This window comes from Antechinus flavipes, chromosome 1 (assembly GCF_016432865.1).
Source record: "Antechinus flavipes isolate AdamAnt ecotype Samford, QLD, Australia chromosome 1, AdamAnt_v2, whole genome shotgun sequence".
NCBI classification, from domain to species: domain Eukaryota; kingdom Metazoa; phylum Chordata; class Mammalia; order Dasyuromorphia; family Dasyuridae; genus Antechinus; species Antechinus flavipes.
Window position 1 is genome coordinate 192,345,300 of NC_067398.1, and position 27,621 is coordinate 192,372,920.

Genomic DNA, 27,621 nt, shown 5'->3' on the forward strand with positions numbered 1-27,621 from the left:
AGAAGAGTAGTTGGAGGAGGAGGAGGAGGAGGAGGAGGAGAAAGAGGAGGAGGAAACAGTTGCAGTAGCTGTGATGCAACTTCTTCTTTATTGCCTTTAATCAGACGGAGTCGAGGAACAGAGGTAACGGGAAACTCGCCCCAAAGGTAAGAATGTCCCCTCAGCCTGTTGTATTTCTCCCTCGGGACTGAAGGTGTGGTATTCATGTTAGCTGGACCCCGTGGGGGTTAACACTGAAGGAATAAACACAGTTCTTGCTTCTGGACCACATTCTGCAAGGTTTGTTTGTTTCCCCTTTCCCCTCCTCCTTTCCTTTGTTATCAAAAAGAAACTAGTTCTGGAATCCCAGAGGAGTGCCCATTCATTTGGGATCATCAGAACATCACAAAAACCTGACCCTTTCCCTCCAATAGTCTTTCGAAATTGTTTTCTTTTGTGCTTCCAATAGAATTATGAAATATAAATTAAGAAATCATTTCAAAACAGTATTATATCACTGATGCAATTTATATGTGTATCAAAGATTCAACTTGGTTACTGTCAAGTATTTTCTATTTTTGAGATAAAACGGTTAATCAAAAATGAAACTTTTTGTCTAGACCTGTGATGTCAATATAAAGATCTCCTAGACTTGGAAATTCCTATGCCAAAACACAGCAGCAACTTTTATGTAATTTAAAGAATTATTTGAAGCCTTTAGATGTTAAGTATGTTAGAGGCAGAAATTGACCCCTTCTTGACCACTCTGGGGCTGACCCTTTTTCAGTAATAACCTAATATGGAGGAAAGTATTGTTTCTGATGACACCTTTCTTGGCAACAGTCACTGTGGATCCACAGTTTATTCCATTATGGAATCTTGCTCTTCACTTCACTTCCTGCACACCTCTCTGTCAGTTACGTCTCATTCTTTGGTGTTCTCTCCATCCATCATATATCATATTATATTTTCTAACCATTCATCAATCTAATCACGAAATATTACTAAGCATCTTTGTGCCCAGGCACTGTGCTAGGTGATGTGGTTACAAAAACAAAAGAGAAACCCTGAAACAGCTGTTCTGAATGAACCTTTGGTATAGCTATTGGAAACAGCAAGGGAATATTTAAGTAGAAATAAGAAAAAAGTACAAGGTGATTTTGAGAGAATGAACCCCAGAAGTATGTGGAAGAAGAGAATACAAAGAAGGAAGAATCCGTAAAGAATGTGAGTGATGTGGACTGAGTTTTGAAACAAATTTAAGTGTTTTGAGAGATAAGAGTTAAGAAAAGGAGTTCATTCTTGACATACAGGATAGTCGATGCATTCAAAGGAATGGAATCAGAAGATCTACTCTTATCCAATCCAAGGAGAAACATAAGGACAGTTGGTCTGGATTATGGTGGGTAAAGAGTAAAGTATTGCCAAGATTTAAGAGGTAGGTTTTTTTTTTTAATTTTTATTTTTTATTTAATGATTACTTTATATTGACAACATTATCCCTTGCACTCGTTTCTTTTCCGATTTTTTTCCCCTCCCTCCCTCCACCCCCTCCCTTAGATGGCAAGCAGTCCTTTATATGTTGGATATGTTGCAGTATATCCTAGATACAATATATGTTTGCAGACCAGAACAGTTCTCTTGTTGCATAGGGAGAATTGGATTCAGAAGGTATAAATAACCCGGGAAGAAAAACTAAAATGCAGATAGTTCACATTCGTTTCCCAGTGTTCGTTCTTTGGGTGTAGCTGCTTTTGTCCGTCATTTATCAATTGAAACTTAGTTAGGTCTCTTTGTCAAAGAAATCCACTTCCATCAAAATATGTCCTCATACAATATCGTTGTCGAAGTGTATAATGATCTCCTGGTTCTGCTCATTTCACTCAGCATCAGTTCATGTAAGTCTCGCCAGTCCTCTCTGTATTCATCCTGCTGGTCATTTCTTACAGAAATAACATTCATATACCACAATTTACCCAGCCATTCTCCAATTGATGGGCATCCATTCATTTTCCAGTTTTTAAGAGGTAGGTTAAGGAAAGATCATAAAGTTCTTTAAAAGCCACACAAGGGAGTTTATTTAATTCTGTAGATAACAGGGAACTACTAGCGTTTTTTTTAAAGTAAGGGAATGGCATGGTAAGACTTGAGTTTTAGGAAAATCAGATTGATACCTATTGTAGAGGATAGATTGAATCAGGAAAGTAAAAGGCAGTGGGACAAAAGAGAAGACCATCGTGATAGTTTCACTCAGGTAATAGTATGATAAGGGCTTGAACTAGGATAGTAGTGTAAACAAAGGGAACAAAAGCAGAAATAAGTTTTAGAAATATTGGGAGGGCATGATTGGGATGAAAGTCAACAAAAAATTTGGAATTTAGATTGGATTTGTCTTACAAGGAAGAATATCGAAAATGTTTTTGGAAAAATAAAATACAGTTGTTTAAAAAAAAAAAAAAAGAACGTGGGTGACTAGAAGTGTGTTGAACCCTCTTCTTCAAACAAGTTTTGGAGGAAAGAGTTCAGTTTAGGGCATGAATTTGAGATATCTCTACAAGGCATTCAGTTCAAATAAATAATAAGGTATGGAGAAAGAACAAAGGTAAATAGAGTTATAAATTGAGATCTGAAAGTTTTCAAATGGAAATGAACATTTCTAAGTCCACTGCTTCTCACTGTCCTCTAGTCTAGATGTTAAAGATTGATATGATAAAGATATTAAAGTTGATATGCTTATGTCCAAGATTGGACTCATTATCTTTTCCTTTAAACCTACTCCTCCTAATATCACAGTTTATCTTAGGATTTTTAAAAAATAATAATAGCTTTTTATTTTTCAAAATATATGCAGAGTTGATTTTCAACATTCACTTTTGTGAACACATTTGTGTTCCAAATTTTTTTTTTCTCTTTCCCCATCTTCCCTTCCCCTGGACAATAAGTAATCCAATACAGGTTAAACATGTACAGTTCCTTTTTTTTTTTTTTTTAATAATAGCTTTTTACTTTCAAAATATATGCAAAGATATTTTCAATGTTCACCCTTGTAAAACTTTATGTAACAAATTTTTTCTCTCTCCCATTCTCTCCCCTAGACAGCAAATATATGTTAAATATGTGCAATTCTTCTATGCATACTTCCACATTTATCATGCTTGCACAAGAAAAATCAGATCAAAAAGGGAAAAAAAGAGAAAGACAACAAAAAGCAAGCAGACCACAAAAATGATGAAATATGATCCACATGCTTAGTCTTCTCTCTGGATGTGGATGGCTCTTTCTATTATAAGTTTATTGGAACTTCCTTGAATCACTTCATTGTTGAAAAAAGTCCCATCCATAACAATTGATTATCACACAATCTTGCTGGTCCTTTATATAATGTTCTCTTGGTTCTATTCACCTCACTTAGCCTTTCTGAAATCAGTCTGCTGATCATTTCTTAACAATATTTCATTATATTAATATACAATAACTTATTCAGCCATTCCTCAATTGCCATTTCTTGGGATTTTTCATCTCCCAATTTCTCCTCTTCATTCTTCCCATCATTCAAGATTATAACCTAAGAATCATCACCATTTCTTTTCTCTCTCACAGCCTAAATATAATCAATTGCCCAGTCTCCTTTAACCTACCAACTAAATCTTAGGAATCTCTTTGGTGATAACATAATCACTCCAGTCCAGGCCCTTATTGGCCTTCATCTGAACTATTTCAATAGCTTTATAGCTAGTATCCTGCATCAGTTTCTCTTCTCTGATTCTAAGCTTTCACATGGCTTTCGAATTCATATTTTAAAGATCTAACCATACCGTTCTTCTGCTCAAGAAGCTTCAGTAGTTCCCCACTGCCTATAATATAAAATCTAAACACTTCTTCCACTTGGCATTTTTGAGCCTTTTAAACTTTGTCTCAAAAAATCATCTTTCTAAATGGGCACATTCCTTCTCATGCCTTCTTGATCCAACCCAATAAGTGGCCTGTGTTTACTACTCTGCTAAATCACTTTATCTGGCACATATTGTAATTTTTTGTTTATGGATATATAATAGAAAATAAAGTCCAGGAAGACAGAAAATATTTTTTTAATGTATTGTTTATTTATTTTTGGAGCTTGAAAAATAATACTTACAAAGCACTTACTTCAGTACAAGGTACATAGTAGGCCCTTAATAAATTCTTGTTTCTTCCCTTCTCTCCCCTTTGCTTGCCACAGCTCATGAAATGTAGAAGGCCCTTAATAAGTTAATTCAAAAAAAAAAATTTCTCAAACCTGGAGAGAGATATTTGTGTATTATATACATTTAACAGATATCAAAGTTGATATTGGTGTGGAGGGAAGACCAGTGTGTGTGTGTGTGTGTGTGTGTGTGTGTGTACCTACCTACGTGTAATCCAAATTTCTAGGCAAACCTGAAACATTTTGCCTGAGATTCACCTTTTTAGTAGATAAAATGCTGACTTGATGCTGCATACTTGCATGTGGGGCAAATTTGGTTCCAGTTTTGAATAGATACCTTCTTTAAGACATAAGTGGTTTCTAACCACTTTGGGACTTTATCCAGGAAGGGGAAAAAAAACTCTTGGGTGTGTCTAAGAGAATGTGCCATTGAATTCCAGTTTGCTTACCTAGAGATTTTGGGATATTTCCCCTTCTGTGAATGACCTGGATCTTTCTCTTGGTTGAGTTGAGATAGCTTACTTCTAGAGGGAGAACCCAACTGATAAAGTACCAGGTTCCGGGGAAATGGTCAGAATGTGAAAAACTCGCAGAATATATGCTATAATGACTCCTTTACTTTATTAAAGATACACAGACTAATCAAGATGACCTAGCAGCTGGCTGTGAAGGACAGAACACCATTTAAAGGGAAGTTAAATATTTAAAGGGTCTAGAGTTAGGAAAGGGCCTAGTAGAGAGCAAAATTGCATGCACATTGTCTTTGTCAGCTACGGCATGATGGGTACACAGCAAGTGGGATATTTATTTATACAGGATACTGCTTTGGTCACTAAGAGCAACAATATCTCCAGTACATCTGCTCTGAGGAAGGATTAGTCCTTTATATGCAGGATTTTTACTGATTGGGTGGTTTGAACAAGCTTTGGTCATACCAAAGAGATAAGAACAGTACTGGGAATATGGCTTCTCTTGTGTTTAATGAGATTAGAACAATTTTTAAGATATTTTCCGTTAAAGTTTGTAAAGTCATATCAAGTGGTTTTTGGCTATACTCTTATCTTATATATCGGAGCTTATCTGTAAGAATATTTCAATACTTCCTAGTTGTCTAATTTGGTGAGGGGAACTTAAAAAATGTTTTTTTTTTTAATTTTAAAAAAAAGAATTGAAGAAAAAAAAATATCCCTGATTTCAATGATTGTATTTGCATTGCCTTAGAGACAGACCATATTATCTAAACAGCATCCTTAAATTGCCTTTAAACAACCCTGGGCTAGGCAGACAACCTCAGACTCAATTCCAAAAAGCTCCATTGTTTTAGGTATCTAAATTTGTTTCTATTTTTTAATGTACTTTGAATTTTTAAATTGGAATGTCTTTTTTTTTAACTAAAAACTGCAGACTTTATAATTTAATTTTTTGATACTCTTACCAATCTCTCTTTTTAAAATCTTCTGTAAGACACTTCTTTCCAGTTATCCCTCTGAAACCACCTTATATTTAATTTTATTATATTTTATGTAATATTATATATACATATATATAATATAAATTATATTTTAATCTGTGCATGCGTTGTCTAAATTGACCTACAGGTGCACTTAGACTCTTGTACATGGCCCAAATGATAGGATATAAAGTGTTACCATAAAAGTGTATTGGAGTTATGGGCTAATATGGATTATCTCAAAAGAACTTGTAGACTTAGATATCCTCCAAATTAAGGGCAAAGATTTATTAGACTTCTAAGAGTGGGCTAAATTCATAAGAGTTTTTAGCTAGGAAAGGGGCTAGCAGTTAACTAAGGGGAAAGGCAAATTCCTTAGTGGCCCTCACTATTTAACTAGGGGGAAAGATACCGTTAGCCACTAAAATTTGGCAAGTAGGGGATTAAGGGCTAACTCTGAAATGGATTTAGCACCATAAAAAAAGAGTTACGGGAATTATAGGAGAGCAGGTTTTTATTTAACATCATAATTTGGCTTTCTGATTAGATAAGGTAACTGTGAAGTTAAGATTTTTTTTCAGTGAAAAGAATATAGCTAAGAATTCTACCTGATCTGCATCTGGGGCATAACTGTAAAAAGTCCACTTAAAGAACTAAAAACTAAAAATGGAAAGTTCCATTTATAGTCAGGTAGAATTTCAGTGCTCCTCCCAATTTGCCTCTGTGAGTAGCTGGGCTTCTGTATTTTTTTATTCAGCCTCCCTGAATCTATCCCAGACCTCATCTATGCACAGTTGTTGGCCTTTTGTCCTCCCTTTAAATGTGAGTTCCTTTCTCTTTGCATTTCCTGTTCTTATAGAAACCCACAAGAATATGTTAAATGCTTAATGTTCCATATAGGCTCAGTGTTCTCCAAGTGACTCTGACTGGGTGACAACTTCCCATTAGTCTTCTTTTGCTATCCTAAGTTTCTTAATTTGGCAGATCTGAGAGTCTGCTCTATTCAGTACATACCCATCGTTGGCAGATATTCTAGACCAAAAATTGGCATCTTCCTCTAAACATGTAAACCCCCCTAGTTAGATGAAATGATAAGAATGAAAGAACATAAGGCTGTGATTAACCTCCCAGGTACATAGCCAAAAGCCATTTAATATGATTTTATACAAACTTTTACCCAAGAGGAATATATCTAAAAAATGGTTTTTAACCTATAATGGAAGGAAGGAAGAGGAGAATAAAATACACACACATATGCATGTATACAATAATTTTTAGGTAATGTACCAAAAAAAAGGCACTAGGCAATGTAACTTTTAAGTTTATAAGTTGGAATTTTTTCTTTTTTTTCCTCTTTTTAAACTAAAAACTTATGAGTTTGTAATTTAAGTTTTTCATACTTGTTGCTTTTCTGATTGCTACTTTAAAAGAAAGCTCCATCAACCTTTTTTTTTATTTAACTTTTTTATAACACTTTTCTTTCATGTTATCCAGCTGAAATTACCCCTGAAAATAATATGGTTTGGAAGGAAAGATAATAATGGGTTCATTTTTGTTCATTTGTTCATATTGGATTTAAGGTATCAGATATGGACTGGAACACAAAAAATAGACAATTCCCTATGGATGTATTCCACTGGATTTACAGGACTTTGTATAGAGGTAAAATTTTAGAATTTGATCTGCAATCCTATTCTAGAATATGGATCTCTGCCATCATTTTCTAGTATTTTTATGACATGTGATAGGGAAAGAAAAACCTTTAAATCCTCTGACAGAGCTCAGGTTTGTTGGGTTCATCAAGAAGGCTTATTGATCTTGAAAGTGATACACAAAGTTGAGCTTGAGATTGCCTTAAGGAAGTTAAGTTGGAATGAACAGAAAATTAAATATTTTTTATGTCTCAGGTATGTCTAAACCTTTTAGCATTCATAGGAATGTAAACATTGATTGGGACTAGTTCTAGCGGGATGCTTCAAGAAAAAAACCAGGACAAGAATGTACAGAGGTTTATGAGAGGAGACAAGTGGCAGTGATATCATTGAAACCCTACCTATTCAAACTCTCATTTGGATCCCGAGGTGTTTGACTTTGGAGACTCTCCATTAACAAAAGAGTAGAAGGAAATGTTGAGACTGAATCTCAGCAAGAGAACAGGCATGTTCCTGCTGAATTAATAGGATGTAGAATGTGTTTGAGGTATAACCCATCAAATCCAGCTTACTGATACCTAGCTGTTAAAGAAAGGTGATGTGATCATCTGAAGAGGTTTGGGAGAACAAAGATGAGAAAAATCACAGTGAGGTATTCTTCCTGCCAAAAGGTACCTTTTTAATGAGTAAAGGTCACAGACATAATCCAAATAGGATTTTGTGCCATACTTTAGACTGAAAGAAAAGAGAAGAAATCCAGAGAGTTTGGGAAGATAAGAGATTTGAAGGAATGTGAGAAGAATTGGGGAGATGCTTAAAGGATAAAATTGGGGCGCTAAAATCAGGGAGGACTGGGTTGGGAATGCTTAAAAGATAAAATCAAGGAGAAGTTAGGGAAATGCTTGAAGTGATAAGGACAAAGTCTGGGAGAATTGGAATAATATTTAAAGGATAAAATAAAAAAAAATTGGGGGAGAGGGGGAAATTAGGTCAGATTAAGGAATTTTGATTTTAGGAAGAGGACAAGCTACAGATGCAATCAGACTCTTCTTGTACATAGCCACAAAATGATGGCATATGGAGTGGATATATAAGGAATAGAGTAGACTCCCAGATCTGCTAAATGAAGAAACTCAAGATAGAAAAAGAAGACTAATGGAAAGTTGTCACCCAGCATCACTTGGAGAACACAAAGCCTATATAGAACATGAACATGAGTTCGCATCAAAATGATTCCTCTGTGGTGGAAGCACTCAGAAACTATCTCGAAGAAATACTAGTTAACCGTATCATCTCAAAATCCAGTGAGTTTTTAAAATTTATTTATCACAAATAAGTAGTTGTATTGGGGGTGCAGGCAAGCAGTAAGGAAGAAGGGAGGGAGAGGTAAACCGCTAGGTGTTACAATAGATAAGATACCTGTCCTAGAGTCTGGAAGATTTGAATCCAATGTTGACTCAAAAATTTAATTAGTTGTGTGTGATCTGAAACCATTTTTTGGACTTTTTCCTGCCATGATTTCCTTTTCTATAAATGATTATGAAGATAAAATGAGACAGTATATAAAAAGCATTTTTCAAACCTTGAGATAGTATGTAAAAAGCACTTCATAAAATATTAGCTAATATTATTGCATATGGGAAAAGGGAATAAGTATTTATGTAGCACCTACTATGTGCAGTGTGTTTCACTAAGCACTTTACAGAATTATCTCATTTGATCCTCACAACAACCCTGCTAGTTAGTTAGATGCTGTTAATGTCCCCATTTTTTTTTTAAATATAGCTTTTTATTTACAAGATTGGTAATTTTTTTCAGCATTGACAAGTGCCAAACCTTTTGTTCCAACTTTTCCCCTCCTTCTTCCCACCCCTTCTCCCAGATGGCAGGTAGACCAATACATGTTAAATATATTAAAGTATATGTTAAATACAATATATGTATATATATCCATACAGTTATTTTGCTGCACAAGAAGAACCGGACTTTGAAATAGTGTACAATTAACCTGTGAAGGAAATAAAAAATGCAGATAGACAAAAACAGAGGGATTGGAAATGCTATGTAGTGGTTCACACTCTTTTCCCAGAGTTCTTTTGCTGGGTGTAGCTGGTTCTATTCATTATTGAACAAATGGAACTGATTTGGTTCATCTCATAGTTGGAGATGGCCACATCCATCCGAATTGATCATCATATAGTATTGTTGTGGAAGTACATGGTAGTACATAATGCTCTCCTGGTCCTGCTCATTTCACTCATCTTCAGTTCATGTAAGTCTCTCCAGGCCTTTCTGAAATTCTCCTGCTGGTCATTTCTTACAGAACAATAATATTCCATCACATTCATATACCACAACATTCATTATTCAGCCATTCTCCAATTAATGGGCATCCACTCACTTTCCAGTTTCTGGCCACTACAAAGAGGGCTGCCACAAACATTCTTGCACATACAGGTCCCTTTCCCTTCTTTAAGATCTCTTTGGAATATAAGCCCAGTAGTAACACTGCTGGATCAAAGGGTATGCACAGTTTGATAACTTTTTGAGTATAGCTCCAAATCACTCTCCAGGATGGCTGGATGTATTCACAATTCCACCAACAATGTGTCAGTGTCCCAGTTTTCATATCCCCTCCAACATTCAGCACTATCTTTCCCTGTCATTCTAGCCGATCTGTAATGTCCCCATTTTTATAGTTGAGGAAGTGAAACTACAGCAAACAAAAGTTAAGTAATTTGCAAAATGCTTTTAAGGTTCTGAGATCATATTTGAACTCAGGGCTTTCTGACTCCAAACCCAGTACTACCCACTAACTACCTAGCTACCTCCAGGAACGAAACAAAAGAATTAAAATTAACTAGTTCATTCTGCAATAAGCAGCCAGCAGTTTTTGATCTTGGACTTGCAAAGAGAAGACTGTGAAATCATTATGTCTGAGGAAGAAAAAAAAAAGATCAGTTTTGATCAGTTACTAGTTAGAACATAAGTCTTAAGGCATTTAAGGGCACTAGACACTTTCCTACAGATAATGGAGGAATTAGTGTCAGTGTTACAATTTCTGTTTAAGCACTGGGGAAAAGACTGATCTAATTGTTGGATCAGTTGGAGAAAGCTGCTCTGAAGCTATTCAATTGAAAAATGAAAGTTTTACATAACTTCAGTTAAAGATATGGTCATATATTCATATAAAGAGTGAACACCAATTCATAAAAGTTACATGCACTTCTCAAGTAGGCTTGTGAGACTTAAAAAAAATCTCTCTAAGGCTTTCTCTTTCTTAACCAAAAAAAGGAGAAATTTTTAATAGCTTGCCAGATAACAATTAGAATGATCTAAATGCTACTTTAATTATAAAATTGGCATACTGCAGATTAGATAATTATGTAAAATAATGAACATATCACACAACAACTTCTACTGCCCAACAATAATACCACCACTTGAATTACATCCATACACATTTTTTAAGAAACATAATTTAATTATTTGAATCAAAATAACTAAGACCAGACTTAATTATATTAGAACAATTAAGATGGTATTCATTCAGGTATAATAAATTTAGCTTTGCAGTTTTTAATCACAAAATAGTTAAGAATGGTGCTGCTATTGCTAAACCATTTCAATAACTCACTCGTGCAAATGTGATTGCAGATGCCTCGAATCTTACACCTTAAACCTACCAAGTCTTTTGAATAAACAGACAAATGCCAAAAAAAAAAAAAAAAAGACTATTCAGCTGGCTTCCTTCCAATCCCAGGTAAAATTACATTTTCTATTGGATACCTTTCCCAATTTCTTCTAATTCTGACACCTCTTTCATTGATTATTTCCAATCTTCCTATAGATAACTTATTTGCACATAATAGTTTGCATGTTCTCCCACTCACCATTGGATTGTTAGCTTCTTCAGTCTTAGGTATCTCTAACACTTAGCACATTACCTGGCATATAACAGGCACTTAATAAATGCTTATTGACCTTACCATGTACAGGTATTGATTTATTTAAACCCCTCTCCCAGATGCAAGCCTAGAAAGCTTGCTGAGCTGCACTGAGAAAATGACATCTATACATTATGTATAGATTATATTATAGATATAGATTATATATACAGTATATATAGCAAAGTTCAATATGAACCTTCAGCTAACCAGAGCCAAGTTTGATGCTGCTTGCCTAAGATAAGTAACAACATCAGCTATTATTTCAGCATATATAATAGTTCTAGTAAGACTGATGTGTATGCAGATGCTTTGTTCAAAATACTATTTTTGTTGTTCTTTACTCAATGGTCACTCAGAAATACAGTCAATTGTGCTATAATGAAACTTATAAGACACTAAAAATCTACACACTATGAATAATCCCACAAATTTATCAGTGACATTAAAAAAAAAGAAATCTCATAATAATGGTAGCATGGTTTTATTATATGTGTTAAGAAATCATAAATATTACAATACATAGACGTGATACCAAAACAAGTGTTTTAGGAGAAGTAACTGTACAGCATGCCCCCAAAATCTTAGGAGCTAAGACTTTGGCACACTCCATATTTCTTCTTTTCTAGAACCCTCCCTCTCCCTCAGGCAGTGAAAATCAGCTAATTAAAATCAGTGGATACTTCCATCTTCCTAGAATCTATGACATCTGTATTAGGAGGAGGGAAATGTGGTTTATTTTCTGACTTCTAGAATAAAGACTGATAATTGCCTTTAATCTGAGTTCAACTATTTTTAGTATGCTTCCTTTATATTACAATAGTTTTTTTGTGTGTGAGACAGTAACCCTTACCCAAATTAAAATCAGAGACTTTCAAGGTATAAAGCAAAAAAAAAAAAGGATTTAGTCTGATCTTTCAAGAAAGGTCTATTCCCAACAGAGAGGAGTGCAAAACACAAACTGTAAAATGTAAGAGAAGCCCCTTTTTCCCATTGGCTAGGGAGTCCTGACTCATATTCTATTTTAAATATAGAAACAAAGAATACTAGTCAATAACACAATCTTTACTGTATTTGGTACTTAAATGTTAATGAAAAGGTCAGGGGGAGAAAGGAGGGAAATCTAAGTTTATCTAAGATAAATGAACACCTGCAACTTTTCTAGCACAACTTGTTATTGCAAAGTCTCAGGTCACAATTAGGGTATAGGTCAAGACCACATTGTTATGAGAGGTCTTCACTGGGGTCATCCCATTCATTTTAAAGTATTCTTTTCAAAATTTTTGGTTTCTTAGCTCTATATCAGATCATGCAGTTGTTTCCTTATTTCTTTGAGTTCCTCAAATATCTATGATAATGTAAATACACTTTTATAAATGTCATTTCTGACAAAGTAATAATATTCCTTTACAAATATACTTGTTTTAATGGAGACCATGCTAGACACAGTATAAAAAAAACCTAAATTTGAACCATGCCTTAATGAGTTGTGTGAATTTGAGCAAACCAAATAACTACTCTGTCTTTTGTTTTTTCATTTAGGAAATTGGGGAAGTAATTGTCCCTACTTTATAAAACTTGTGAAAAATCAAAAAATACAATATGTAGTTCACTAATTAGTTAAGTTGATAGATAAATATTAGTTATTACTATTGTACTTTTCAGTGGTTCCCCAATTGTTAACTTTTTCTAGTTTTTAATTACATTTTAAAATATTTTATAATTATGACTTTCCAAAATCAAGAGTTACGATGTTAATCAAGCTGTTATGAGCAGAGATTATATTCTTGCATTGTGATTTTTAATTGACCTTGTCTACAAAAAGCATCTTCCATTTTTGGATGTTAGCAGATAATACTTTTCTAAAGAAAAGCCTCTGGACTGTTACTTCATTTTGAATATTGCATCCTTCTTAAAACTGTGGTCAATGAGATTTCCATGTCCTTTTGTGATTCTTTATTTTGTTATATGCAAATTATGTTATTTGTACATATACAAGCTCAGAATGCTATTTAGTATAATGAATCATTCAAAATCTGAGAACTCAGATAAACATTACCTTTTCTCTAACCACTAGGTAAAAGATAATCCCTTCAATGAGGAAAAAGCAAACCAGGAAAGCAAAAGCTACTGGTAAAAGAAATAAGTAGTTACCAAGGAAGTTCCCTAGAGTCCCAGGAGCTTTCCTCAAAGTCCTAAAAGTGTTTTTATATTCTTATTGCCCAAAGGGCCCGGAGCTGAAGTCCAAAAATCAATCCACTTGGGGGCAAAATTAACCAACTGCCCTGGGTCTTCTCTAGAGCATTTTGATTCAAAACAATGTTTGTTATTATGGGAGTGTGTCTAAAGGGGTAGAAGAGAGGAATTTGAGGGGAAACTCAAGCCTCCTCAGTTCCAAAAGTGTCCTGCCCCACAATATTCCACTCCTAACGCCTAGCCATCAATAACCACAGCCCAAGAGCATTCATTCCTCAGAAAAGCCAATGGTCCCATCCAAACAGCAACAAAACGCCTAAATGACTTCAGCTGAGTAGAAACTATCTCCTGTTTTATTTTCCAAAATACATGCTAAGATAGTTTTCAATAAAAACCTTGTATTCAAATTTTTCTCCTTCCCTTCCTTCTCTCCCATATCCTAGATAGCAAACATTCCAATAATACTACCTTCTGTTTTCAAAACTGCTTCTCATCCTTATGGCCATTATAAACACTCTCTTTAACCTTCCAATTCATTAGCATCCTTAAATATTATAACTCCTTTTATTCCATCTCAGGTACCCATAGGGAATATTGTAACTTAGATCTGGCCACAAATACTCCAGTTTGCTAATTACAACCTAATATTCTCCTATGTGCCTCTAACTGCCTATTTTTCCATCTATCCCTCTTTTACCTCCTGAACCTGTTTGTTCTTCACCCTCACTGCTCCCTCTAATCCCTCTAACCCTTAGTGTTTTCTAAAACCTTTATTCCTGCCTGATTTAATACCTGAGGCACCACCTTCAATTCTAAAGCTGCTTAACCTATAGCCTGCATTTCATACTGTTAGTAGATGTTGACCACATTCTCCTGGGATACTGTTTCCTCCCTGGGTTTTGTGATTCTGTTTTCTTTGTTCACTCCATACTTCTGATTTCTGTTTCTCAATCTCTTTTGTTGGAACATGATCCATAGCCTTTCACTCTGGATGTTCCCCAAGGTTCTTTCCTTGGTCCTTTCCCCCTCTTCATCTATTCTTTCTTGTCAACCACATTAGCTCCCGTGAATCTAACTAAGAAATCTATCCAGAGGACTTTTAGACCCAAATGTTCAGCCCCAGTTTCTCTACTGAGCTTTAGATCTAGATCCCCAATCACATATCAGACTTTTCAATCTGAATGTCCCAGAATCATTTCAAATCGAACATGTCCAAAACTGAACTCATTATCTTTCCTCCTAAAACTCCCTTCTTCCAAACTTCCCTAAAGGTCCTCACTACCCTTCATTAGATTGTTGCAATAGTTGTCTCTTAATTAGTCGTAATTAATCTCCCTGCCTCAAAACTCTCCCTGACTCCAGTCCATCTTATGCAGTGCTGCCCAAGAAATTTTTCTTAAGCCCAAACCTGACAGTATGACTTCTCTCCTTTGCGTCTATACAAAAAAGGAGTTTTGTGGTACAATGCAGAGTGTGGACATTTGAGTTAGAGCACCAATGTTCAAATCCAGACATTGCCACTTACACTTTTGTGGCATTATTTCTCCGCTTTTAACTGAAGGGACCTCTAATGTTTTTCTGTCTTAATGTGATTCTAAGGCTTTTTTAATAATTTTATGTTTATATATATTTTATAATTGTAGGTATATGTTTCTATTTTAATTAACATAATAAAATTTAAAATAAAAATAAATAAAATATAAAATAATCATAAAAATTATATGTATAACTTTATAATTAACAAGCAGACAAGATGCATTTCCATTTTTAAAGATCAATAGGAAATCCAGTGGTATGGTACTTAGTAATTTACTTTTATTAATTATTAATCAACAGGACCCTATGCTAAAAGCAGCTAAGAAAATATTGATAGATGGACTAGACTGCAACATCACATGAACATGCAATCCACTAAAATAACTAAATCATCTTCATATAGTGTAATATTCTTTTTTTAAGGTAAAAATTAGTCATAGAAATATATAAATGGAATTAAATGTAATACAAAGAACTATTAATTCACACATTATGTACAGTTTCTAAGGTTCTGTCATATTCCTAAAGCATTCACAGGCTATTCAGGTCATTGCCATTTTCTCAACAGGTTTTTACCATGATTTGAGAATCATTCAGCTTCCTGATGCCTTAAGAATTCCTAAGATGCCCTTTCTCTCCCTTCCCCCTACACCCAGTTTTTCAGAAATCCTGCTGGATGTTTTTTTTGTTTGTCTCCCCATGCTGTTGCTTTATTTGGAAGATTTCATTTTCTAGCTGTACAATAGTCCGTTCAATCTCATAATTTTTACTGACGAGTGAGACCCAAGGAGACTCCATTTCTCGTAATTTAGATCCAGCAGTGAGTTGCATGTTCTTCCTCTGCCAGTTCAAATCCTGAATATGTTTTCTTAATTTCTGCAGTTCCTACTGGGCTTGTTCAATCTCATGAACTAGATTTTCATTATATACTTTGCAGGCATTGCAACCATGTTGTGACATCAACTCAAGATTTTCAGTGCGAACTTCCTGATGCTCCAGTTGGGCCATGGAATTGTTTACACATTCCTGCAGTGATATCATTCTTCTGCCCAGAAGAGGGAGGTGGAAGTTCATATTGTTTCATGCTAAGCAATTCAATTGGTTGTTGGGGAGCCAATCTTTCACATTCATTTCTCATAATGTCAGCCTCAAAGCCTGAGTACTCTGGGGCCGGTAGGTAGCTCAGATAATTCTTGGTAGACCGGTACCTACGCGTTTCTTCCTCTACCAAGGCAGCAGCAGCCTCTTGCACCCCAGGCACTTTGTAACCCTGATCAAAGTAAGGCAGGGCATCCATAACTGCCATCCTGCAGGTAATGTAATATTCTCTTCTCTAAAATATAAAGTTCTCTGGGAGCAGGTTTCTTGGGGAGCTTCTGGAAGCAGCCTTAATTTCAGTTCAGAGTAATAATCACCTCAAATGCAGCCAGGGATTAAAGTCCACATCCTTTATTGTCTCCTTCAAAATAGCCCCGTTAGCTTTCTTAGAGGCCTATCTCTCCTTGGTTCTGAGAGCTCTTGCTGCTAGTCCTTTGCCTCTATCAGCTTCAGTCTCTAGTTTCCTACAAATCCAAAGCCTCTAGCCAGCACAAAGGTGGAAATTGGAATGAATCTGGCTCCTCCTCCCAGAAAGTGGGGGCTTGTGGGTTTCTGACTTGTGAATCTCCCAAAGTCAATCCTAGTTGAGATATGAATTCTAATGTGTGAATTCTCTTAAAGGTGTGAACTCTAATGTGTGAACTCTCTTTAAGGTGTGAACTAAGTACTATCAAAGAGACTTCTGTCATGGCAACAAGAAAAGCCTACAACTCTCAACTAGAAATTATTCAAGGAGGAGAGAGATAGGGCTGAGCCCAACATCCACAATAAAATTCCAATGGAAAGTGTGACATATAAGGGATTATGGCTTACTTTGATAATAAAATCTAATTCCTGCAACAGAACTTCAGTGGCAGGTGGCATCCAGACTATAGAAGGCACAGGTACAAACAGAGCCTGTCTACCTAATACAAGAGCCTGGAAAGGGATATTATTTAATTCTGGCATAAAATCCTAATCTAGGAACCAATACTGGAGATATGAATAAAAACAGAAGAAAATTACAAATAAAATGGAAAAAAAAAAAAAACCCTGCAAATTAATAGAAGTCTAAAACATAAATCCAGAAGAAGAGAATAATTTTCATATCAATGCAATAAAAATTATGTTTATTAAAATTAAGGGACCAGAGAAACAGAATAAAAACTAATTGGAGACTAAGCAATCTTAAGGAATGAGTAGGTTAAAGAATATCTATTAGTGCTTTTATTTCTTAGTAAAATAAAGAACAAATCAATGAATTGGGTATGCAATTAAAAAAAAAAACTAGAGAAAGCAAACTAAAAATCCCCAATTAAACATTAAATTGGAAATCCTAAAAATTTAAAGGGAAAATTAACAAAATTAAGTGTAAGAAAACCATTGTATTAATAAGTAAAATAGTTGGTTTTATGGAAAAAAATAAAATAAATTAACTATCAGTTAATATGATTAAAAAGATAGAGAAGAAAATCAAACTACAAGTATTAAAAGTGAAAAGGGTGAATATACCACTAACAGAGGAAATCAAAGCAATTATAAGGAATTATTTTGCTCAATTATATGCCAATAAATATAGTAATTTAAATGAAATAGAACATTTGCAAAAATATAACCTATTTAGATTAACAGAAGAGGAAACAGAATAATTGAATAGACCTAGAGTAGAAAAAAAATTTGGTAGATAAACTTTCAAAGGAAAAAAGAAACACACCAAGATCAGATAGATTTACAAGAAAATTCTGTTAGACATTTTAAAACCAACTAAATCTGATACTAAGTACATTATTTGGAATAATATGCAAAGAAGTGGTCCTACCAAACTCCTTTTATGAAATAAATATGATACTGATATCTAAACTAGAAAGAATAAAAGCAGAAAGAAAGCCATAACCTAATTTTATTAATGAATATGGATATAACAGTCCTAAATAAAATATTAACTAGGAGATTACAACAAGATATTACAAAGATTATATATTATGACCAAATGGGATTTATACCAGGAATAAAAAGATAGTTTGGCATAAAGAAAACTATTAACGAAATTGATTAGATCAACAATAAAAGTAACAAAAAAATCATATGACTATGTCAATAGATAAAAAAAACTTTTTGATAAAATGTAAAACTCATTTCTATTAAAAAATATTGGAAAATATGGGCACAAATAGATTTTTCCTTGAGTTGATAAAAAATATGTAAAACCTTCAGAAAGCATTATTTGTAATGGAGATTTTACTAGCTTCCCAGTAAAGATCAGATGTGAAACAACAATCGCCAATATTATTCAGTATTTCATTGAAAATCCTAGCAATAGCAATAAGAGAAGAAAAAGAAATAGGATTTAGAATGGGAAATGAGGTAATAAAACTGTCCCTTTCTATAGACAATATGATGAGTACAATTGGAAAATCCTTAAGACTCAAGTTCAGAATAAAATTATATATATATTTTAATAATAGCTTTTTATTTTCAAAATACATGCTAAGATAATTTTCAACATTCACCATTGCAAAACTTTGTGTTCCAAATTTTTCTCCCTCCCCTAGATAGCAAGTAATCCAATATAGGTTAAACATGTGCAATAAACATTTCCATACAGAATAAAATTTTTAAAAGAAAGAAAAGAAATGAAGCTAAATGTGAAAGATGAAATTAGAATTCATGAGAGGAAAATTATACACACATGCTTTCTATTGAAATTTGAAAGTTTGAAAATACTGGCTTAAAAGATAAGAGGGAAAATCTTATTTTATCTGAAAATAAACTTTATCTGAAATTATCTGAAAAATTAACTATAACCAACATAACTCAGTGATCCCATGAAGGCCAACTCTTTACACCCTCCAAAAATTGACCTGGAAAACAGACTGAGGAACAGAAATTTCTAGATTCCTGGAGCAAACAAAACTCCTAGCTGCTGTATTTCAAGAAATCATAATTTGTCAAGATGTATTAGAACTGGAGTGGAATGAAGTGAAAAGGTCCCAAATTGAAAATACCTAGCTTAATATATCATGGCCATAGTTTTCTCATCAGAAAAAAAAATACTAAAATTAGGCATTAAGAACTAAAAAACCACAGGCCTTAAGAAACATTATGAATAAGCAAAACACCAAAGGATATTAGGTATATTGAGTAAATTTTACTATAACAGACTCCAATAGCTTAAAAATATTTTTTCCCGTAAGTTTCTAAAAACAGCAGTGGGTTTTTTAGTATTACAAACAAAAACCTTAAAATTAAATGACTTATTAAATTAAATAGGTGATTGAAATGATTTGGGAATGATGACTGGGAATTGAGACCTGGTTCTTGATAAGGTAAAATAAAGTCTCACCTATCAGAGCCCAACATTCTGAGAAAGATTAGGGATAGTAAGGGGTGAGGAAAAGATTGAAGAAGAAGCATGGTATGGAAATAGTAGCTGGGAAGTTTGTAATAGTATTATACAGAAATCACTACTCTTCAATAATTACTAGCAGAGGTACTAAAAAGCCTATTTTGTGGTAGGAGATATTATCCAGAAGGAAAAGACATTTAATTTACAGTGATTTGTGTCAGATTCATTTGACATCACATTCAGTGTTTTGGTTTTTTAGAAAAGATTATTGCTTTTAGCAAGAAACTTTATAGCTGATAGTTTGTACAAGCTAAATGATTAATAAAGAATCTTAATGAATGGGACTGATAAAATGAAGCTTTCTCAGTAATGTGACTAAGTCAAATAATCCCTATTCCCGGTCTTGAACCCTGGGTTACAGAGAGTCATGTGGTCTCTAAAGGTCAGACCTCAAGAAGTGATGGGACCCACAAGAATCAGACAACATTGATCAAAAATGGTTACGTCCTTTTAGTCTATCCAATGAAAAGGCTCGGGTCTTTTTGAAATCTTGGACAAACCAGAAGCTAGTTAGGTTCCAAGGGCACATGCCAGTAGCTGGGATGGCTCCCAGGTATGTATCTGGGCCTCTACCTGAAGATGTCTCTCATCAGTTAATTTGGGAAAGCTCATCTAGCACTTGTCCCACATAGTAATTCCTGATTATGTTGAATAACTGTTGTAAAGATTTTAAAATACTCTTTGTAATATTAAAAAAATCCCAAGTTCACATTTTCATGTGTTGCTTTAGTTTTATTTGTAAAAATAGCTCTTTTAACTTTCAGATTGAGAATCTAGTTCTATGTTGGACTTGATTAAAATTATTTTTCTTTTTTTTTAATTTCAATTTAGTTGTTTTTCTTTTTTTTTTTTTTTTACTTTATGTTTCTTAAAAGAATTTTTATTTAAAACTAAATACAAAGTGAAAAAAAAAAAAAAAACTAGAAAAAGAAAGAAAAGAGAACATTGTCATGTGCCCAGCAGAAAATCAGGGAGGATTCAAAATATGTAAGAAGAAATGTCCATTTTAAGAAAGTATATATAAAAATAGAAAAGATTATATTCATGACTGTCCATCTTTGCTTTCCTGCAGATTATTCTTTTGTTCTCTGCTATGCACTTTTTACTTTATTCTTTTTTCCCCCTTTCATTCCTCACCCACTTCCCCTAAACAGGCTACTGTTAAGCCTTGAGTTCCCAGCTTGCATTTTTGTACAGTTAGTCTTGAGTGTTTCTTAGGGTCTTCTCAGATTGTGTCTCAATGGCTTGTTCTGCTCCAAATCTTACTTGTTTTCCACCAGTCTGCATACACCTTGAGATACAGTTTTGTTTGTGGGAGAAATCTAGAGAGTTTGGAATTTTGTAGCCTATTCTGCCATCTTCCCCAAAAAAATCCTTTTTTTTTTTTTACTAGCAATTAACCTTAAGTAAATTATTCAAGTATTCAAATTCCTCCTTTATAAAATTGAGGAATGCATTTAATGAAGCCTAAGGGCCCATCCAACTTTAATCTTATCATTTTAAATATAACTCTAGTGGTTTGGGGTGTGGCTGGGGAGAGGGTGCACTTGTCACCCTTTCTCCTCCCTATCCCCTTTGTTTCTAAATATTTAATCAATCATAACCTGTTTTTTGTTTCTTAGCCTAAAGCAGGGGTGAGGAAGTGCAGCCTAAGGCTGTGAAATTATTTGCATAACTGCTATTGAGTTCTCTAAAGTCATGATTTTGTATAACCCATAATGATGTTATAGATAACCAAGTGACTCTTGGCAGAAAAAAAAAAGGTTCCCCACCTCTGGCCTAAAGGAAATATAATTCCAAGGAGTCCTATAATCCTTTTTTTTTTTTTTTTTTTTTTGCCCCTTCAAGGAACTTACACTCATTGAAATTTATAAATACAAACACAATAGCTTTTGAGTGTCTTATGAAAATGATTTATACAGACATTTGCTTAGCTCTAACTCCTAATTTGAAATTATGTAACTTCTGATCTCTTTATTGTTGAGACAAAAATTTAGGTCACCTGGATTTTGTGTTGAGTTAAAAAAATATATATTATAAGTTACAATATCTGCTAATAAACAATCATGGGTTGAAAAGATGGGGGGGGGGGGGGGCAAATCCTGTCTCCGAACTTTCTTCAGTCTAGGTAGAAGTAGATGAGAACTGCTAGCTTCAGGCAAAGTATTCTGTTCAGAAATCTATAGTGGCTCTACTCAGTCTCTCATTTTTCTGTCACTGCTCAATCCTATTATTCCTTTCTCATTTCCTGCAATAGTAGATTTATTCTTAGCTCAGTTTTTGAGATCATCCTCCTTTCTCTTAGATTCTCAAAGACTTTTTCTTGGAAAGAAAAAACAAAACTCCAGCATGTCACTCAATTTCACTGTTAGGAGAAATTATACCACTACTTGCAAATCATTATCTCTCTTTTAAAAAATATAATAGATTTTTATTTTTCAAAATATATGTAAAGATAGTTTTCAACATTCACAACTGCAATACTTTGTATTCCAAATTTCTCTCTATCCCCTAGGTAGCAAGTAATCTAATATAGGTTAAACACGTGCAATTCTGATATACATATTTTCATGTTTATCATGCACAAGAAAAAAGCAGATCAAAAGTAGGAAAATATGAGAAAAGAAAAAACAAGTAAATGACAATGAAAGGTGAAAATACTACATTGTGATCTACATTCTGTCCCCATAGTCCTCTCTCTACATGGGGATGGCTCTCTCCAACACAATTGGAATTAATCTGAATCACCTGATTGTTGAAAAGAGCCAAGTCCATCACAGTTAGTCACATAATCTTGTTGCTATGTAAAATATTCTCTTGGTTTTATTCACTTCATTTAGTACCAGTTCATGTGTCTCCAGGTCTCTCTGAAATTAGCCAGCTGATCATTTCTTTTTTTTTCTTTTTTTGCAATAAAAACAACTTTATTAACAAAAGATTAGAAAATTACAACTTCAACATTAAAAGAAAATAAAAATCTTTTCCCCTCCATAGTCAAGTTACCAGCCAGTCATCTAGGTATGGCAGGCATCTTTCTCAAGACAGAAAGTGATTTGATAAAAAAAAAATTATCTTAAAATTATTTTTAATTAAAGCTTTATTTTTAAAAATAATGCATAATTTTCAACATTCACCCTTGCAAAATCTTATGTTCCAAATTTTTTTCTCCCTTTCCCTCCACTCCTTCCCCTAGATGGCAAGTAATCCAATATATATTAAACATATGCAACTTTTCTATATATATATATATATATATATATATATATATATATATATATATTTCCACAATTGTTATGCTGCAAAGAAAAATCAGATCACAAAGGAAAAAAATAAGAAAAAATGCAAGCAAACAACAAAAAAAAGTGAAAATATAATGTTGTGATCTACACTCAGTACCCACAGTCCTCTCTCTAGATGCTCTCTCTCCATCATAAGATCATTGGAACTGACTTGAATCAAGTTATTGTTGAAAAGAGCCAAGTGCAAAAGACTTGATCATCGTATAATCTTGTTGCTGTGTACAATGTTCTGGTTCGACTCATTTCACTTAGCACCAATTTATGCAAGTCTCTCCAGACTTCTCTCAAATCATCCTGCTGATCATTTCTTACAGAACAATAATATTTCATGACATTCATGTACCTTAACTTACTCAGCAATTTCCCAACTGATGGGCATCCACTCAGTTTGCAATTCCTTGCTTGGTTCTATTATTATAAATTTGAGTCAATTCTCTCTCTATATTAGGAAATGAGCCCTTTATCAGAAACCTTGGATGTAAAAATTTTTCTCCCAATTTTTTGCTTCCCTTCTAATCTTGGCTGCATTGGTACAAACCATTCTGGAGTGGTTGACCTTCTTAAGTACAAATTCCAAATACCAGTCTATTTTGAAACTCCTATTAGACAAAAAAAAATCCCCAAGGAAATTCATTTTTTCTGACCCCTTTAAGTTTTAGGGACATTGATTCAAAAAACAACCTGAGCCACAGACTTTGCCAAGAATGCCCCAAATGATTTATTTTATCTTGTTGGTTTTAAGAAAGGAAAAGAAAGCAAAAAGATAGAAAAGTATTCTTTGGGAAGAAATGGGGAAAATTTTACTTTATCTCATTCTTGCCATCCAAAAGATTATACAAATATAGAGGAGAAAGTGAGGGAAAGGACATCTTGGGAGCTTCAGTCTTATTTGAACTGGACAGAAGTAAAATGAACACATACCAACATTTATTATTGGGGAATTCTTAAATGAAGGTTAATAAATCCAGAGGCAAGGGGCTAGTAAAAAAAAATGTAAACATTAACTGATGGTCACTAGGTGTATAACAATATCTGAATAACAAGAAATATGCTCACATATAAATTTTGGTTTGTTTTTTTTTCCCCTGAGGCAATTGGGGTTAAGTGACTTGCCCAGGGTCACACAGCTAGGAAGTGTTAAGAGTCTGAGGTCATATTTGAACTCAGGTCCTCCTAACTTCGGGGTTGGTGCTCTATCCACTGAGTCAATTTAAAAAGTCTTAGGTTGACATTACAAAGGGGCAAAAGCCATCAAAGTGAGCAGTTTTTCTTACATCAGAGGTTGAGTAATAGGGTAGGATATCAAATGGTTTTGAGAAAGACTGTATCAACCTTGGAAATTAGAATTTGCTAACTTTGACAAAGATCAGATTTGCTCCAGTGGGATAATAGTAACATAGTTAATCTCAACAAAATATTCTGGTTTGATGGGAAATCTCTAAGATTGAGGAGGCCTCCTTCAAGACAGAGAAAGTCAGACTCATTCTTATCGTCTTAAGGTCTATTTACACAAATAGACTGATTCTTTGACCCCCTGCTTTTAGTTTTTCTGAGGAGTAAATATTTTCCCCAAGGGAAAATGTCTTTTGCTATGAAATTTACTGTATCTACACACTATGGAAGAAGAGATTAAAATTTTAATCAAACATGAGCATAGAAATAAAGAGAAGGGTTAAGGAGGGTGAAATTGATGCGGGAAAGATTCCTTTCTAGATTCCCACCTTCTCCTAGTTAATAATGTAAATTGTCCTTTAACTCACAAATCCTGGTCCCTTTGAATTCCAATAGAAGATCTGACCTGTTCCCAGCTCCACCCAGATCTCAGCCAACTTTGGGGCTACACCTCAAAGCCCCTCGAGCTAAGTCTCCTATTATAAAAAGGCCACACTGGGAACCCCTCTTTGCAGAGATTCCAAACATGGTCGCCATGTGAGGACCCTCTGTCCACTGGACCCTTTGTCCAGCGCCCTCCTTATTTCTATATTCACCTAATAATAAACCTCTTTTATCAATCTAGCCCTCCGGGCCAATAAATGCTTTTATTGGGAACTCGCACCGCTAGTAGACCCCATTTACCACCGTAGATACACCAAATCTAAACCTCAACAAAATCAGAAATGGAATATTCCTAAACAAAACAATATTCAATTTTGTAGCGGGTATATGAAACAGGCGATTAAAAGAACAAAATACAAGTAAAAAATGGTGATCATAGTCTGGTCAGAACACTTCAATTCCAGAGAACTGGTGTTGACTAATTTGGAAAAATAAAATAATTTGGAAAGGAATGACTAGGGAACAAAAAGAGGTTAAGTTTAAAAGGATATAAGTAACTATAAGACTTAATGGATAGAGTGCCTAGACTGGATTCAGGAAGACTCATCATTGTGAATTCAAATAACACACCTTTGTGTTATTCAAAATAACTTGGACCTGGACAACTCACTCAATCTAGTTTGCCGCAGTATTTCTTCTGTAATAGGAGCTAGAGAAGGAAATGACAAACTTCTCTGGTTTCTTTGCCAAGAAAACCCCAAATGGCATTGCAGAGAGTTGAGCAAAACTCAAAAACAATAATAAAAAGATGTAATGGAGTTGTTAACATAAACAATCACATGTGTGAACCTGAGTAGGAGAATAGCAGAATAAATAGTAGGTAATAGAATTCAGCAGTACTTTTCCTAGCTATTGGCTCAGGTTAAACAAAACAGAATTGTCATATTTTCATAGCTTCCAAAAAGCAGAGGAGAACCAAAACCATTTCAAACTAATACCCAGACACAGTGAAGGTGTAGGGGAAAATGATTGTAACTACTAGTTAACTTTTCCTGCATAATTGCCTCAGATACCTACCTTTTGCTATTGTTCCTGCTTGTTGACAGTTTTAAAAGGAAAAATATTCCCAAAGTCAGGAGCCTAGGGAGTGACCAGAGAGAAAATATTTACCCCAAGGGGAGGTTAGAGAAAAAGCTGAGAAGAAGTGATATTAATTACAGAAAGGAGGGTATCAGAAACAGGGAGTACCTTACTCACTTATACAACGTACTAATACACAAATAACTACTTGCACTGTTAGAAGAAAAAAAAAAGACAATGGAATTGACACAAAGAAATAGGAACTATTTTAATAACAATAACAAATCCATTTTATCTTTGATCATCATGTTCTTTAATTTTATGAAAAAGAGGTGTAGAAAACCAATATACCATATTCAAAAATTAAAAAATAATTTATAAAGGATGAAGAGGAAAAAAGGTAATTATTAGGAAGCATTTTCAACTAATTATATATAATTTCAGGTTGCTGAAGGAAAAGACTGAGTAGACACTAGAGGACTAGGCACTCTTCTCCTTGTCTCCCTCAGGTTGCTACATTTACATTTGGAGAACTTCCCTTTGGGCAAGATTTAGGATCACTCCCTTGGTTGAGCCAAATTAAATTACTTCTCTCCAAAATGTGGGAACTTCTTCACTCTCTATATAAAATCTCTTTTGTATATTTTCTCTAATTTCTATTTTGCTATGATTTTGATAAATTGGTTTCTGTGCTAATTGCTTTATGTTTTCATTATGGAACTGGTATTTGGTAGAGAAGGGAGTCAAACCTTAAATACAATCCATTTTTCTTCAAATATTGAAACTGCTAAAAAGTTAACTTGAATCTGAAAATAACATTCCATAGAAGCACCTTCCCCACATCTCTTGCTTCCCTTCAAATCACATAATGAATCCCTCATATTACATATGTGAAGACAGTAAAAAAAAAAAAAATTTAAAAAGAATTCCCAGTGGGAAAAAATGTGAATCAGGTAGAAATACAAATGTAGATTAGCATACAAAGAATGATTAACATCAATATTACATAAAGTGGATTTTGGTACAAATAGATGAAGACATACTACCAGTTCTTTCTATCAATTAATAAACATTTATTAAACACTTACTTTATTCCAGGCACCATCCTATGTACTGGGGATACAAAGAAAAGCAAAATACAGTCTGATCTCACAGTCTAATCAGAAAAACAACAGAAATAATCAACAGAGAGAAGGAAAATAAAATTTAGAATAGATTAGGAAAAGCTTCCTGTAGAAAGTGGGATTTTGGCTGCTACTTAAAGGAAGCCAGGAGAGTCAAGAATTTGACATGAGAGAAAGCATTCCAGACATGGGAAACAGCTGGTGAAAATACCTAGAGTCAGGGGTGTCTTGTCTGAGTAACAGTAAAGAAGCCAGAGTCGGGGCATCACAGAATAAATGGGGGAAGGAGAATCTAAAGTATAAAAAGACTGCAAAGGGAGGAATGGGATTATAAAAAGATTTGAAAGACAAACATTTTCTATTTTATCCTGGAAGTGATAGGAAGCCACTAGAATTTATTGAAGAAAGAGTAACATGGTCCTACCTAAGATCACTTTGACAAAGCAAGGAGACCAAACTGTAGGCTATTGCTGTAGTCTGCTCATAAGGTATTGAGGTCTACAGAGGATGATCACAGCATCAGAAGAAAGAAAGAAATTTTGGGGAGAAGTGTTGTAAAGGGAAATTAACAGTCATTGGCTTTTCTATGAGGCATCTTACCCAAAAGATGGAGAAAGAAAATTATTGATCAACACATTCAATATATATTGACACAAAAATATTAATCTCAAATATTAGCAAAGGGGATACAGCAACACCTTAAAATTATCACTCACTATAAGCATATTGAATTTGTACTAGAAGTGTATAGTTGTTTCAATATTAGGAAAATTATAAACATGATAGACCATATTGATAGCAAAAAACTACTATTCTATCAAAAGAAACAGAAAAAGGCTTTGACAAAATTAAACAGCCATTTGTGGGGAAAAATAAAACAGAATTAATGTGTTCTTAATATGATAAATAATATCTA

The 27,621-nt window shown here is 34.1% G+C and overlaps 1 long non-coding RNA gene and 1 pseudogene across 2 annotated transcripts; one reads left to right on the plus strand and one right to left on the minus strand.

The window, feature by feature from the left end:
- Positions 1–60: 60 nt before the first annotated feature.
- Positions 61–10,996, plus strand: LOC127560057 (uncharacterized). 2 transcript variants are annotated; one of them, XR_007953271.1, is made up of 2 exons: positions 61–146; positions 10,922–10,996. It is a non-coding gene; the product is annotated as an uncharacterized LOC127560057 (long non-coding RNA). The 2 variants fall into 2 exon arrangements; XR_007953270.1 differs by lacking the exon at positions 61–146 and adding an exon at positions 7,712–8,568.
- A 4,413-nt stretch (positions 10,997–15,409) lies between these two features.
- LOC127560040 (pre-mRNA-splicing factor SPF27-like) lies at positions 15,410–20,125 on the minus strand (annotated as a pseudogene).
- Between the last annotated feature and the right edge of the window lie 7,496 nt (positions 20,126–27,621).